Genomic DNA, 16,155 nt, shown 5'->3' on the forward strand with positions numbered 1-16,155 from the left:
AAGATCATAAAGTTAATGATTCTTTTAAAACTTAATTATCTATTTTATGATGTGCCTTAATTAAACATGACACATAGCTATAAATCATATTCAAAATGCAAATTATTTTTTTTTACATTTGCTGAATATATAATAGATATTTATATTACCCATAGAGAGGCTATTATTTATTGTATTATAATATCGCTATAACAAAGGAAAGAATATAACGGGATTTATTGTCAGAAAATTATTGGATTCTTGCATGTATTTTGACCATTTTTCCATTTTGAGGATCTTTTATAGAGAAATATTGGTAAACCTAAATTACCAAAATATTCCTTATCATTTTCTTCAACTCTTTTCATTTTCTGGCAAAACGGCGATACTGTATCGAAAGAACGATATTAGTTTGGCAGCATCCAATCATCGATCAAAATTCCCATTTCCTTAGAATTTCGAAAAGTGTACCAGCCAAGCCATGTTGCATCGATCTGAACAGATAAAACAGAACAATTTCTATTCGAGTTCCTACAATATTTTTGTCCTTCACAACTTTTACGACGCATAGCCGGGAATTACCATACAAGAAGATAACTTTGTGTCTACTTCTCGTCATTGCAAATACTTTTTGCGACAATAAGTCATTCTCGTTTTCGATGCGACATCGATAACTATACGCTGTAGCAATTTTATTTTTTGCGGCTTGTAATAAACTACACTTTTCTGATCTCACCACATATACAGCAAAACTTTATGGCTATCTATGTTTCTATCATCATCTAGAGAATATCCAGTTCATCAAGCATAATGAACGAAATACTGTTTAAATTGGATTTGTAGGTTAAATTGTAAACGTTTTACTAGCGAAAAATCAGAGCAGAATCAAAATCAAAGAACTATACTGGTTAGTTGGAAAATACTCCCAAATTGACCTAAAATCAAAGATATTGCTTTATCAGTCTTTTCTAAACTTATTTGACCTTATAGGCTTCCAATATGAGGTTGCACTAAATCATAAAACCATCAATAATCGTTAAAACAAATTTCTCCGATTCATTCTACAACTTATCGCTACAGAATTACATGATAATTAAGGAATAATTACATGGTGACCTTGAGATCATATGGATTTACGAAGTTATTCAAGATTTCATCTTAAAATGTGAAATACAGTGATCACAGCAACGTATGTTAGAAGCAGACACCCCGTTATGTCGAGCAACTAATAAATCTTAAGCACGAATGCAGTGCAATCGAAAGTTGAAACACTTTTGTAAGAAATTCTAACAACCACTAACAAATCGGCATAGTCATTCACAACCAATTGTTTCATTTGACGTCTTCACAGCCATTTTGAAAAGCTTACGCTACTCGAAAACATTTGTTTGACAGATACATAACAGATTCACCTATAACAGACTTTGTTGTGTTATACGCCATTTTTATAATTAAATTTAAAATGCAAATTGTAAATTCAAGTAACAAAATAAGTGTTATTTTTTTTCAAACCTAATAAAACATAAATAAATAATATAGCTAAGAATTAATAAATGCTTTTTAGATGTGCTTTTCAATAAAACGAAAAAAACTTGTGCCATTCAGACAACACCTCGAAATTTAAAAATTCCCGTTACTTAAGTTCATGAAGAAGTAATTAATTACTTCTTCGAGTGCAGTGAGGGATTACTCCTTATGTATGCTATACGTTTTTCTGATGTCATCAAATGGTGATATCAATTGACATAAAATTATTAATTCGAGAACATTTTGTCAAAACGTAGTCTAAGAATACTCATCATAAAACTAAAGCCAAACATAATAGGCGCTTGCATGTAGTTTGAACAGCAGTATCTATAGGTAAAAATACGAAATGTCTATGTAAACGACTGAAAACAACATAAAATAATAGTTTTTAATTTATTACAATTGAGTTATAAGATATATTCAATGACGTTTACTTTGTTGAATACATATTTTGAGGAAATTTGTGAAAATTTATATCTGCTGTCGACTGGAGTTCAATTTATGTTGTCATTTTGGCAGACTGGCTTGTGTCAATTAGAACCATTGGCTGTTAAATCTGTGAACGTGGCAAAGAGTTGTTTTGCATCATCAACAAAGGGACGGAGGTGGTTATTACTAAATCAACTATACTTCTCCATAGTTAATGATTACTAATTAAGTTATCGTTAATACAAATATGTTCGGTTAGTAAGTGTTGCACTAAGAATAAATCTACAAGAAAATGCTTGAAGTGAAACATTTTAATGAAAATTGAAACACCTAAAATTCGAGGAAATTTACATAAAGTGAACAGATGTACTAAAATTGACTGTTTCGCGAATTATAAACTCATATAAAATCTGTAATTGCACATTCAGATGGCATAATAGAATGACAACGAATTTTTAAGCAATATACCTCCATGAAACAATTAGATGGCAGTTTATATGCAGCATGTACATATGATTTTTATTCTGTTCAATTGCATTTTTTATGCGAACATTCCTCTGAGAACTGTAATGTTACTGTTACGCAATGACATCATGTATGGGAAGATTTTAATTTACAGTTGACAATTAATTATTCAAAAGCAACACAGTACTTAACTAGACTAAAATACATTTACAACATCTGCTGTTCTGGAAAGTAGTGTTTTCCTGTTGACGTGGGTAGAACTTTATGTATTTTAAATGACATTTAAATATACTGCGATCAGAATTGAGAATATACATTTTTAGGAATGTTTAACATATTGTTTTAACAATAATGTAGTTTTAATACTCACATGTTGGCACTATATTTATTCCAATTTTGTAGGTCGAAAATGAATACAAATTGCTTATTTGATTTAGCATCAATACGGCTAATCTATGTATATATCTAGTGCAATTAATAAATTTAATAGTTGTATTTACTACATTATAATTTCTAATTAGTAATACTGTTAGGCTAATATACTTCGAAATCAATTTGTCTGGCTTTATTTGTTGATAATGAAGAATAATTTGCTTGAGGTATAATCCTGGTTTGATTTATTAGGTTATTGATGTGTCGAAAATATGTAATGCTTGATCGTGAATTACAATTGATCTTTATACTTAACGATTAAAGAATTTTTTTCCTAATACTATAAAACATTTTACTTTTGCGCTGTTAGTTTATAATAAATGAAGGTTAGTCATTTCGAAGTTATTTTATACATCAAAATTTTCTTTATTTGCTTTTAAACACGATACATATTAAATTATATTTTTAAATTTCTATTTCATATTTAATTCACATTCATTTATTTAATGACTGAAAAATAGTAATATATAAAGTAATATTTCCTTTAGAATTTTATATTATTTTTTTACCAGTTACCTTTCTTGGTTTATTTTTATTTAGTGTTTCAATATTACTTATATCTTTTTCTTAATAAAATGTTTTTTAATGCTTAGAGACTAACGAATCCTAGCAGAGGTCGATAACAATCTCCAGCCTTGTTGAACAAAGAAAATGTTCTCTATGAATTACTGTATTTTTAAAATAAAATGTTCGTTTTTGTTTAAGAATATTCATGAAAACCTTGAATTGGTTCTGATTTTTATGATTTTGATAATTATGATATGCTAGTCGTTTTTATTAGGTACATTGAAGTTCTTCCCCGATCCATTTATGCTTCGCACATAGAGCACACGCACTAAGAAACTATAACCTTGGTAAATTCAAAGCACTAGGATGTTGTTCAATTCATCACAGTCCCAAGTAAACTTAACGATGTGATACAAAATACGAATTTATCAAAAGAGGCATGGAACTGTTACCATCTGACCGAAAGGAAATAATATATTGGCCTACACCATACATAATATAGGAAAGTGAAATATTACCATTTTTTAGTTAAAATGAAGAACATTATCGCATAGCGTTACTAAGTATGTATTATAGAGTATACAAATCTACTGCAAAATTGAAACTGTAGAGTTAAAATATATTTTATTGCATAATATGAATCAAACACATTAGTCCTTCAGTGAACTCTTAATTATTTTAGGAATTAATATAATTAATAAGTCATTGCTAATTAAACCCCATCAAATCATACTTAAAAATATTCTATGGTCTTTATATTCAGAAATTGATGAAGGTTAAAAATGAATGAAAATGAATATGAATCTTGAAGAGGCATAAGTGGTAAAATCTATCTAGGTAACTACAAAGCACTAAATTTTAAAGAAATTGTACAAAATATGTTGGAAAACTACGAAACTTAAACGAAAGGAGCAAATGTGAGACACTTTATAGATTACCTCGATATAACTCCTGAGTTTTTGGGAAATTATGAATCTAAAACTGATAGAAGAATCTTGGAAGTTATTTGTCCCTCTCTTAACTAGGCATATTAAATAAACACTAATAGAGAAGTGAAATGATTATAAATAATTTTAAATAAAAATTAATTATTTAAAAATATAATTATTTACTAATTTCGCATACTTACGTTTTTAGTCTAATATTGGAATTAAGATTTTACAAATATTACCTACCCAGTATTACAAAACTATTCATAATTTCCTGAAATGTGTTCGAAACTATTCTTATATAAATCGCAGTAAAACTTTTCTCAACCAGTATTATTCATTATTGACTATAAGGGCTTCTATGTTTTAATATTACTTAATATTTATTATAACAAATATTTATATAAATGCTATTGCAAATTCTATTAATTACTATAATGCAAAGGTTATGTTATAAATAATTCAACAAACATATTTTTCATCATTTTCTACAATTTCTTCCTATCTTTTTGACAATTAAACTGTAACAACACATATATAGCATTATGATATCGAGGTATATAAGCATGTAAGTAGCGAGGCAACGCTGCATCGATTTGAAGAAATAATATGTTTATGTGAACTATAAGAATTTGTCTTCTCACTGTACTTTCTAATGTTTCAGTTAAAATTGTCAAATCTCTATAGTCTCAATACCATTTTCTTACATCGCCAAAACCAACAATGCTATACTACAATACACAATGATTTTGAAACTAAACATTACTCTTCATCTCAAGCTACACAAAGCTATAGCCTTTTTTCTGACAAACTCACCAGTATTAAACCATTAACTTTAAATTCATCAGTGGAAATATGATCAGCATTACTTTAAGCTCTCACAGGCGAAAGTTCGACTAGCAGTGGAGTGTTTTTTCAAGCGAGAATACAATTCATGTTAGAAATTATCGAATTTGATAGATTCGCCTAAAAATACTATTAATAGATAGCACTGATAAATGAAATGTAAAATAGTAATGACAAAAGAACCAAACTTTGCATGGATACCTTAATAGACCTTTGATCAAAATGTCAAAGGCGAAACAAGATAAAAAATATAAATAATCGTGAATATAAAACATCACAGTGGGACTGTATTCCTGTCTCAAAAGCATAAGTAATTTACGATTCCAATAAAAACATTTCAGCAAAAATATGTATACAGCAATAGTTATAATTATTGATTATATTAACTATATTTATTTCAGGAGTTACTTCATTTTACTGCGGTTGTGAAAGAAAAATAACGTAAATATGCATGCACCATCTTGCATCTATGATGTCTTACTAAGTAACTATACCAGTATGCTCATATAATTTACCGTTATTTCATTTCCTTATCATGTAATATTTAATTGATGATTACCCTAATTATTAGGTCGTTTTTACTTTGCACATATACTGAACAAAAAAATTATTTATTGGTTTAATATGCTTATTTTAATCTTCCGCCATAAAATGCATTTCAACTTAATTACGTATGCAGATTAGGCGGAATCATCTTTTTTGTCTCAGCTTTGGTTTGACCCAAAACAACTGACAGTTATTAACCTAATTTAGCGTTAAACAAAATAGTAGTGAAAAAGTGCAATAAGGGAACATGTTGCCGCTAACGTATATATGAAAAATATGATTTTTCACGGACATATATTGCTTAATTGATTCTTTAAATAATATACCATTTTAGGATAGTAACTGACATACTATTGTGATTGAAAAAATAATAAAATGTAAAAATTGCGGTGTTGTTCATTATGAATTCTTTTAGTCGAAATCCACTGCAATCAAGAAAAGTTATTGGAGTGTTATGAACAATTTCCGTCAAGCTATTCATCTCAAGAGTCCAGAATTATGGAAATTCTTGTTTTATTTTTTTTGCTCGGTAATACGCCTTCTTACATAGTATTGTTTCTTAGAAGCTGTTACATTTACAGTTATTCTTTGATTTCAAAAACCATTTTAATCGCGTCAAATTGAGTCGATTCGCGAGATTAAAGCCGAATTGAAAAAGTCTTAAGGATTATTCCATTAACAATTTAAGACTGAAAAATATCGTTCGAAATCGAATATATCAGTTCTAACAAAAAAGTACTTAAGGGACAAAATAAAACTGAAAAAATAATGAATATAAATTTAAAAAATTTATCACAATATATACATTAAAGTTTGAAATGATCAAGAAATAATTACTCGTTGCAATTGTTTGATATTAATATACATTGAGACATGATAGCTGATACACTGTTTCTTCTAAAAAAAATTATACGTTTTATAATATTTAGCTTTAAAGCCATATACCTCTAGTAATACTCATTCAACGATATATATACTATAGTGTGTTTCAACAATATACTATAGTTGTTGTAAAGGTAGTAGTCATAGACATTAACGTTTTCTTCATATTTCGTTCTTTTACCTTGAGAACATGTTGCGCCAGATTCCGGAAATTTTGATGTTAAAGTTGAGGATTGATTGAATTAATGATCTAATCATTAAAGCCGATGAAACTCTTAAGCACATAAAGGTATTATTCTAGCATATAGTAGTATAGAGTACTATATATTTGCTATAGAATTAAACATTGATCATAAAACTTTGAATTTGAAATCATCTATCGTTTTCAAGCAAATAATTACAGGTGATGATTACTATGATCACCTATAATAAAATCTGGGAAATATATTGTGGTCAAAGACCAAAGAAACTTTGCAAACCGTTATAAGGCCTCAATTGATCGCAAGAGATATAATCTTGAGTGCGAATCTAGACAATCATTAGTATTATTAAGGAAGATCAGAACTCACTAATATAATAGATATGTCTTCCATAACAACATTAGCCCACATATATCCTTAGTGACATGGTAAATATATAGAATCCATTGTATATGAGAAATCGGACCCTGTTTAGACCAGTTGCCACTTGTTTTGGTTTTTGTAAAACTCTTAATAGTGTAATTCTAAAAATCGGTCAAAACCGCTTGGTTCTATTTGTCTTTTTGTTTAGTCATTTCAAGATTTCCATAATGACGGAATTTCGGTTTTATCAGAAAAGTAGCAAGGGCATCAATAAAAAGTTCACATATATTATTGAATAGTGTTAGTTAAACTTATATGACTAAATTCGCTTTCAAAAAAACCAACATTATTTTTGTATCCCATTATTTTTAAAGCTTGCAAAGAAATAAATTATACAGAATAAGATAAGCCAGAACTAATAATAAACTGTAGTAAAAATTGTAGAGGACGAAATGATACTATCATCCAGTGGATTACGCAAATCGCATATCCTATTCATAATACATAATTTAAAATAATTTTAATTCTAAAGTCATATCAAAAAATTGAAGTTATAAATAACAACAAATATATACAAACACAAATGCTTATAAACCAAACGAATTATGAAAAATTGTTACGACATTCATAGGCACGATAAGTATTTAAATTGATATGGCTGACAGAATGTCTGACACTGCATAATATATTGTTCTTATTCTTCGTGACACATTTACGGGATTAGGTGTAACAGCGGTAGCGTAAGAATTTACATCATGACTATCATATTCATATTTTTTAGGACTCGTATTTTAGCTGATAATCTGTCGTATTTTAGGTGTTGTATATGTGATTAGAAATTTTAGTATCGTTAAATACTTTAAGAAGTAGAAATTTAGTGTCAAATTATTTGTCTTCTAATATTCACTAGTCAGGTGTCACTTAATGTTGTCATTGTTAAAATATAGCAGATGCTACAGGTTGTATTGAAAATATTACTGTAACTGCAAGTAAGAAACTATCAGAGGCGTATTTAGTGTGAAATAATGTATTTATGAATAAACCTGACATAAAATTACAGTACGAACTCACTTGAATTAAGACTACTAACTTGATACGATTAAATACGTGAGAATTAGTACAAATGGTGCTAATTAGGTAAACTAGTTTCCACAATTAATTAAGAAATTATTTCTTTGTTTATTTGCTGTATAACGACGACTTTTGATATGATTCGTGATTTGAAACTAAGCTGACAAAAATCTTTTAATTTGGCCTGGTACAAGGTTGATTTACTGTTTGTGTTCGGCTTATACAGAGATTCTGGTTGATAACTCTGTATTTCAGTGGGCTCTGGGATCAAGAAATATCACTGGAAGTTAAACGAACTACACTGCTGTCAAATTGCTGGGCGTCTTTCATAAACCTCGCATTAACATAGAGAATCAACAATCAATCAAACTAAATGGCTGACATGTTTGTTTATAAATTAGTGAATTCCTGAAGAACCAGAGACATTTTACTATATGATATTTTGTTTTGCATGCAGATGCCAGACTTGGGCCTGCAATTATATGGATCTTACTAGAATTTTCTATCGCAATGATTTAGATACAAAAGAAAGACGACTTTTCCTGCAAGCAAAGTGTTTCGAAATGTAAATATATAGAATTAATTACTAAATTTCATTAGCACATATATTTATAGAATCAAGAAGGAAATCAGGAAAATCACCTGAAATATGCAAGAGTAGCTTAAGGGCCCCGTAGGCACTTTCATTCCTGTTTCCAAAAATGTCCATTCAGTTTCCACAACACTTTTAAACAACCTAGTAAAATATGCAAGAAAACAAGGATTTAAGCAGTTTTTAAATGAAGATATATCCGAAATCTCACATAAAAGGAATGTAAAGGACATTTTATTGTGTTCGCAAGAAGTTATTAGAAAGGAAGATAATGTTATTGTGCCTCGAGAAATTCCGTAGCGGCGCCTATAAAGAAGAAAACACAGTCTCTAGAATCTCGCATTCACCGCGCTTTAAACCGTTGCCATAAAATTTAACTATTTACGATTGCTTTATTTCACTTGGTACAAATAATATCAATAAAAATTTCAACCAGTGACTACAACAATCTCAATTAAATTATACCAAGCACCAAATAGCTACGAAGACATATTAAATTTGTTAGTGCATTAATGTAGAGATAATTTATAAAATATATCATCTTCAAAGAGCGTTAGTTCATGACGGTTGCCCATCAATGATTGCAAACATTTAGATTAACGTTCTTTTGATAAAAAATCAATACATAATTAAGACTATAAAAAGGTCATATATGTGAAACTCTAATGATATTCTTATTTTTAACATGAGGCAGGTGTATTATTTTATAATGTTAAAATTTTAGTTTAAATATGACTTCTTACTGTAGTGGTATCGATTCCCAATCCAGTAATTATGTTGGTTAATATATACCAGAAATGTATGGCTGAAACATTTCATCATTAAACTTCCAAAAAATTCCTTGCAGTTGTAATCTTCAAGTATTTTGCCTCTTCAGACATCTTATAACTTCGACTCTTGCTCTTAACATTAGCTCAGATCCATCCGATATGTGCGACTGATAAAGTATTAGTCAAATTTTATAAGAAACCACCACTGACTAAAAAAGCTGTTCTTAACAGGTAAATCTTAACAGGATTCATGTACCTAGGAATCAGTGAGAATGACATCTACTCCTGAGGCAACAAGCTGAATTGGCCAAACATCAAAAGTGTTTGGTTCTTTAAGGTGGCGAGTGTGAAATAAAGGAAATATTTAAATCAAATCTAAACTCCGCTTCTTTTGAGCGCTTATCTTTCCTTTGGTATGGCTCTGAGACTTTATAAGCTTTTGGTATTTTACATGTTATGAAACATGAACATTCCTAACATGAAACCAGTATTAAATATATTAAAGTGCAGGGTTATATGCAGTTACGGAAATATGTAAATGAACCATTTCTAAAAATTATCATATATCATATTGACATAATATTTAAAGTATATTAGACTTTAGTTAAATAAATGTGTATTTCAATGCTCTCAATACTGTACATTACAATTAAAACAATTAAATTTTTTACAATATCAATCACATATTTGAAATTAATATTACGAAATAATTTCAATTGAGCGAATTTCAATCAACAAATCAGTTCTAAAATAGTTATTACAGACATTTCAGTATTGAGTAATTTAAGGTGATAAGGTAAATGTATTTACTGTTAGATGACCGAGGATATTTAAACGAAAGAGGCCGAAAAATGTTAAACTTGGGCAGGGTAGGCAACTATCGAGTTCGCCTTGGTAAGAGAATGCTCATATATTTTCCTCTCGTTACTGAGCCTTATCATGCGTGTCAAACGGAAGCTGTAAAAATTTTTGTTCAGACAGTATAAGCATGTTGCCGATGGTCATAACAAAAATCATTGATTTATATCCTGATTTATTTATTTTCCTTAATTATTATGGCACAACTTATGTAACAGTGACAGTGGATAGCATTCGGTTGATGAGATTGGCAACCGCAGAATACGACTTTTTAACGAGATTATGAGCTAATTAAAGGATAATTTATTGTTTATTTATTAATATGAGCTTAAGTAGAAAATATTAACCCTTGTAGTTTTATTTTATCCTTGTTTTTTGTGGTTTTTTAAATATTTTGGTATTCTGTATAAATACCTACTCTCCTCAAATTATGTCTCCTCCTCAAGTTATGTGTTCGTTGTTAATACATTAATTAGTATACCATTATACTATATGACAATTAAATATCAAGGAATATATATATTTTCAGTGAACTGAATGACATGGTTCAGCTTATGCTATATCCCATCAAATTTAACGTGCTTGCATTTATTTTGATAAAAGGTATCTATTGGTGAAGTATCATCTTAACCTAATTACTAAATTTAATGGTTTTCAAATTTTTCGTCAAATAACAATTTTCAACTGAGTATTATTACATTATTCGGTGAACATATGTTAGAGGGTAATCATACAACACTCAATATTATGTTTTCGATATTCATGATTTGTTTGTTAATTTAATAAATGCTGCTTTTGAAGCCAATCAACACATTTAGAAAATTACAGAGATGCTGCTCCTTCATATCCTAATTCTCGGGTTTGAACTGAAGGATTTAAAACTGTTGGTTTTGATGTCAATAAGGACAACCTAGCTGGCCAAAAGGTTCCAAGAGATAAATTGTAGCTCAGTTTAAACTCTCAAGGAACTTTCCAACACCCTAACATTTTTTTCAGATATTTGCATGCGGTGGCAAATATTCTAAATTAACAAAATAGATACCACACGAATTGACTGCCATTTTGAATCGTTTCATCTTGGTGTTATTGCTTGTACATAAAGGCTTGCAAGAAAAATGTTATGGTTATGAAAGTTATGGCTATGAAAAGTGAATCTACTACAAGAATTCTAAATACAAAAAGTCATGGGTTAATCCAGGAGAATCATACACATCGACATCGAACCGGAATGTCTATTATCATAAAGTCTTGATATGCACATGTGGTGGGATCAGCAGGTGTAATACATTACGAGCAGCTAAATATGCATGAAATTGTTACTGCAGTTAGCTACTATGTTCATTGAATATATTTAATGGCGTTTTGTTGCAAGGAAGCCAGTAATAATAGATGCAATCCAGAATAGTCATAACATAAATAGACGCTCCTTAGTTCAATGCAGCACATAACTTGGTTGGCACACAATTCAAAAAAACTGAAGAGCCAAATGAAATTTTTTAACTCTTATAGATGAAAATTATGGAAATTATTTTAATTAATATATATTGTTACAAATTTTGTTAAAATTTATCTTTGTTAAGTAAAAAATTATTAGAATACATGTAAGCACCTCCAATAAAGTAAATATGTCAGTATTTTGTTTTCGTTATTATTATATTAAATGTAACATTCCTAAATATAAACGATACTTCTATAAGAACAATTCATCCAAATATTCTCTAATACTGTTGTTATCTTATCGATTCGGATCGAATATATATTGTGCTTTCTCAATGAAATTAATTCTTCATTCATGTTATGTGTTCTTATTATTCATTTTTTACTTAATGCTTATATAAAATATAATAAAAATCGACTATATATATATATATATATATATATATATATATATATATATATATATGTATGTATATATATTCGGGTAGATTATAGATTTGGAAGTAAAAACACAAAATATGGCGAAAATTATATGAACTGTTATTTTTTAAACGCTTGGCTTCAATGAAAATATATTACTAGAGACAATGATTTACTAATAAAAGTCGAAATAAATATCAGTAAATAGTTGTTGTTTATGTTTTCAAACTTTTGTAAGAATATCAGTGTCATAGTATATAATTTCTATAAGAATATAACGTTTGTTATATAAGTTCAGTAGTTCAGTAAACTCAACACACATTAATAAATCTATATTATGGATTTAAGGCTACGTTCTATCATAACAATATATCCATATAAAAATATTCAACATTTTCGTTAGAATAATATTTTTAATTAATATTGTATCGTAAACAGTGCATAACAAAATAAAAAATTGTACCCAGAGGCAAATTCGGTGGATGTAGAACTTACTTAAAGCAAAATGTTCTTATAAAAGTTTATAAATTAAGGTTATAAACCAAGAGAGGATAATGTGAAATATAAAAGCAATATATTATGTATCACCTAGGAATCGTTATAATTACTCGGGTATAAATGAATGAGACTCCATTGAAGCATGAAACTATCGAGATGTGGTTGACTGATGTTATATCTATATGAGTCAAAGTACTTCTTATTATGGTGATTAAAAAATATAAGTTTTTAACGATTTATTGTACTTTCTTTCGTAACAAGGTTAAATTAATTAAAGCTTTTCTGATAGTGATCTTAAACTTACAGCAGAACACGAACAAAACCTACGCTTCGAAAATAACGGGAAATAAACAGAAAAAAAAACAATAGCTTTTATTGCAAAACTAAAGTAATTAGATAGATAGTGGACTAAATTGGAGGATGGAATGCAATCGAATTATCTAAAAGGTTGTACTTGATGTGGAAAATTTCTTTATAATCGTCGATATTATCAAATAAATGATTATTAACTTATCTTGACGTCTAAAGCATTTACCATTTTAAGGTAGCTAATGCTACGCTTTTATTCCTTTACATTATTAAAATGTTAGTACTCTCTAATATTTTCATCAGCTAGTACTACAGCTCGTGAGCTCATCATGTATAGTTCTTTAATAATGTGTAAAATTTTGCATATGTTATATATACGTAAGTAATTTCTATTAAGTCTTTTGTTTATATTTATATATACTATTAAAGTAGTGCCTATAATATTATAATAAAAATATTTTTAATTACATGTCGTATTTTGACTTGAAACAAGTGGTCTATCATCTGTAGTTCGACGATATAACAGGTCAATTCAAAACTCCCCGGCCTACCATAGTAAAACACATTTTTTATCATTTTTTTTATTCAACATAATTCCCTTCAAGGGTGATGCACTGATTATAGCGACCATCCAGCTTTTCGATACAATTTTTGTAGTACGATTTGTCCTTTGCTTCAAAATAGGTCTCAGTTTAGGCGATTCATTCGACGAAAATTTCTTCCCAGCGAGCATTCTTTTGAGATCTGAGAACAGGAAATAGTCGCTGGGGGTCAGATCTGGGAATATGGTGAATGAAGAAGCAATTCGAAACACAATGCATGGATTTTTGTAATCGTTTTCACTGACTTGTGACACGGTGCATTATCTTGAAGCAGTACAACCTCTTTTGGGCGCCCACTGAGTTCGCCGTCTTCGGTGCTCATTTCACCATGTCTAAACTTAGCATACCAATATTTGATGGTTGATTTTCCTGGGGCAGTGTCCAGAAACTCGGCATCAAGCCAAATTTTTGCTTCAACTGTATTTTTTTCCCTCCAAAGAGCAATATTTTATTAACACGCGAAAGTCTTTTTATCCATTTTTTTCAAAATAACAAAAGTTGCTTCACTCGAAATGCTATAATTCACAAACTAATGATCCGACAGTTGTCAAATTTAGACACGCATCTTTTGACGGCTAGGGCTAACTACAAAACATATGGATCTAATTCTAGTCGAGCCATCTATGTGTCAGGTCGGGGAATTTTCAATTGACCTGTTATATTTACAAAAAGGATATAAAAAAAGCAGCGATGAAATTATTATTCTGTGTTATGCTGTCATTTAGTGAATACATATTTCGACTGGCGTACTGCTGATTCTTTTGGGAACATATATTATCGTATCCATCAATGCCCTAAAGCAATGTGAGATTGTAACATATAGTCCCTCCAATAAAACAGCCAATACACATAATCAAAATGTATAAAATAACATTGCCACATCCAGTTTAAGTTTTGCTTTATTTTGAGGCTGCTAAACAAAATAGACATCTAATGCATATAATATAGAAGGTCTTAAAAACACAGTTTTGACAAAAATGGTTCAATGTTTGGTTTGAAATATCCATAACTTGTCTAAACACATAAAGCTAAACAATAAATAATACTTAATTTTATATAATGATATTCTTTTAAAAACATTTCAGGTTCATTAGACCTCTTCGTGGATTATCTCTGCACCATTTAAGTATTAATATTCCTAATAGTATATGAATGTCAAACGAAACAGCCAAGGAACGAAAAAGTGAAACAGGAAAAATATTACCTATTATTTCCATTAAATCAGTAAAAAGTGTTTTACTATTTATCATTCAGAATTTTATTTATTTTACTTACTACATTCATAATTTTGAAAAATAGCGTTCCAAAATGCTATATTAATATATAATATATTTTCGTTTACAAGCATACTACCAAAAAAACATAAAACTACATATATTACATACAAATCTATGTAAGCATACATTCAGCATATTTTTTTCAAGGTTACGGCTAGGACAGCAGAGCCGGAATGTTAAAATATTAGTTGAATAAAACTATTAGAACCAAAAATAGTTACTAAAAGTACACTAGTGAAACAGTCGATAGTAAACTGACCAAAAATAGCGTCTGAAAGTAATCGACTGAAATAATCACTGGATAATGTAATAAAATTAGTCGAACCGAAAATAGTGACTGAAACAGTCGATAGTAAAAAGTAGTCAATTACTAAACAGTCGATAGTCGTTTTCAGTCGATAGTTTCCAACGTTACTATTTAGTTGATGAGAAGGAAAAATCCGCTCCGTGTTTTAACAAAATTAATTTGAAAATACATTCGAGTTCTCCTATGAAGTGCATTGGAGGTTTTATTGGAAGGACTATAAGTCGGGTAGAGCAAGTATCTTATACTTATGGTGGGTTATGTTTAGCATTATTTTGTATAATACTACATTATAAATACCGATCACTATAAGTAGTAATACCCATTTACATAATAAAACAAACCAGAGAAGTTAAAATTAACTGAAATAAATAATTGCTCGAACTGAGCGAATGGCGTTTCTTCAATGTTGAAAATGCATTAGGTAGCATCGATTTGTGCACCCATTCAGGTGTCAAGAAATATGTTACGGCCTGAAAATATACGTCCTACTAAATATATACATCTACTCTATAAACAATATATATGGGTGGAAACATACATTCAATATTCTAGTTTATTGGTAATGTACAATAAACTAACTTTGACGGCGTAATGATGTCAGATAAATGCTGATAAAAATAAGTGCTATTCTGTATTAAGTTATAAGTTAACATTACATATCGTGGTGAAAATTATATTACATCTAATAATTAAAAAATTTGCCGAAACCCGGGATCGAACCAGGGACCTTTAGATCTTCAGTCTAACGCTCTCCCAACTGAGCTATTTCGGCAGGTAATCTGATTTCTTAAATGTCTACAAGCTTAAATATGTTAGTAAATAACTAGCTCTTATAAATATTTTTTATAAATAATATCTTTTGATTTGAATGTTTTGAACTAGATATAAGTTTTCCTAAACATATATATA

General features: G+C 29.2%; 1 protein-coding gene and 1 non-coding gene across 4 annotated transcripts in view; one reads left to right on the plus strand and one right to left on the minus strand.

Annotated features, from left to right (window-relative positions):
* LOC143193578 (uncharacterized) overlaps positions 1–16,155 on the plus strand; it is a 169,464-nt gene that overhangs the window by 72,713 nt on the left and 80,596 nt on the right. The window lies entirely within an intron of this gene.
* Positions 15,946–16,018, minus strand: TRNAF-GAA (transfer RNA phenylalanine (anticodon GAA)). The gene has a single exon. It is a non-coding gene; the product is annotated as a tRNA-Phe (tRNA).

This window comes from Rhynchophorus ferrugineus, unplaced genomic scaffold, assembly GCF_030347505.1.
Source record: "Rhynchophorus ferrugineus isolate W39M unplaced genomic scaffold, kcgeb_rfMv2 rfM3, whole genome shotgun sequence".
NCBI lineage: Eukaryota > Metazoa > Arthropoda > Insecta > Coleoptera > Curculionidae > Rhynchophorus > Rhynchophorus ferrugineus.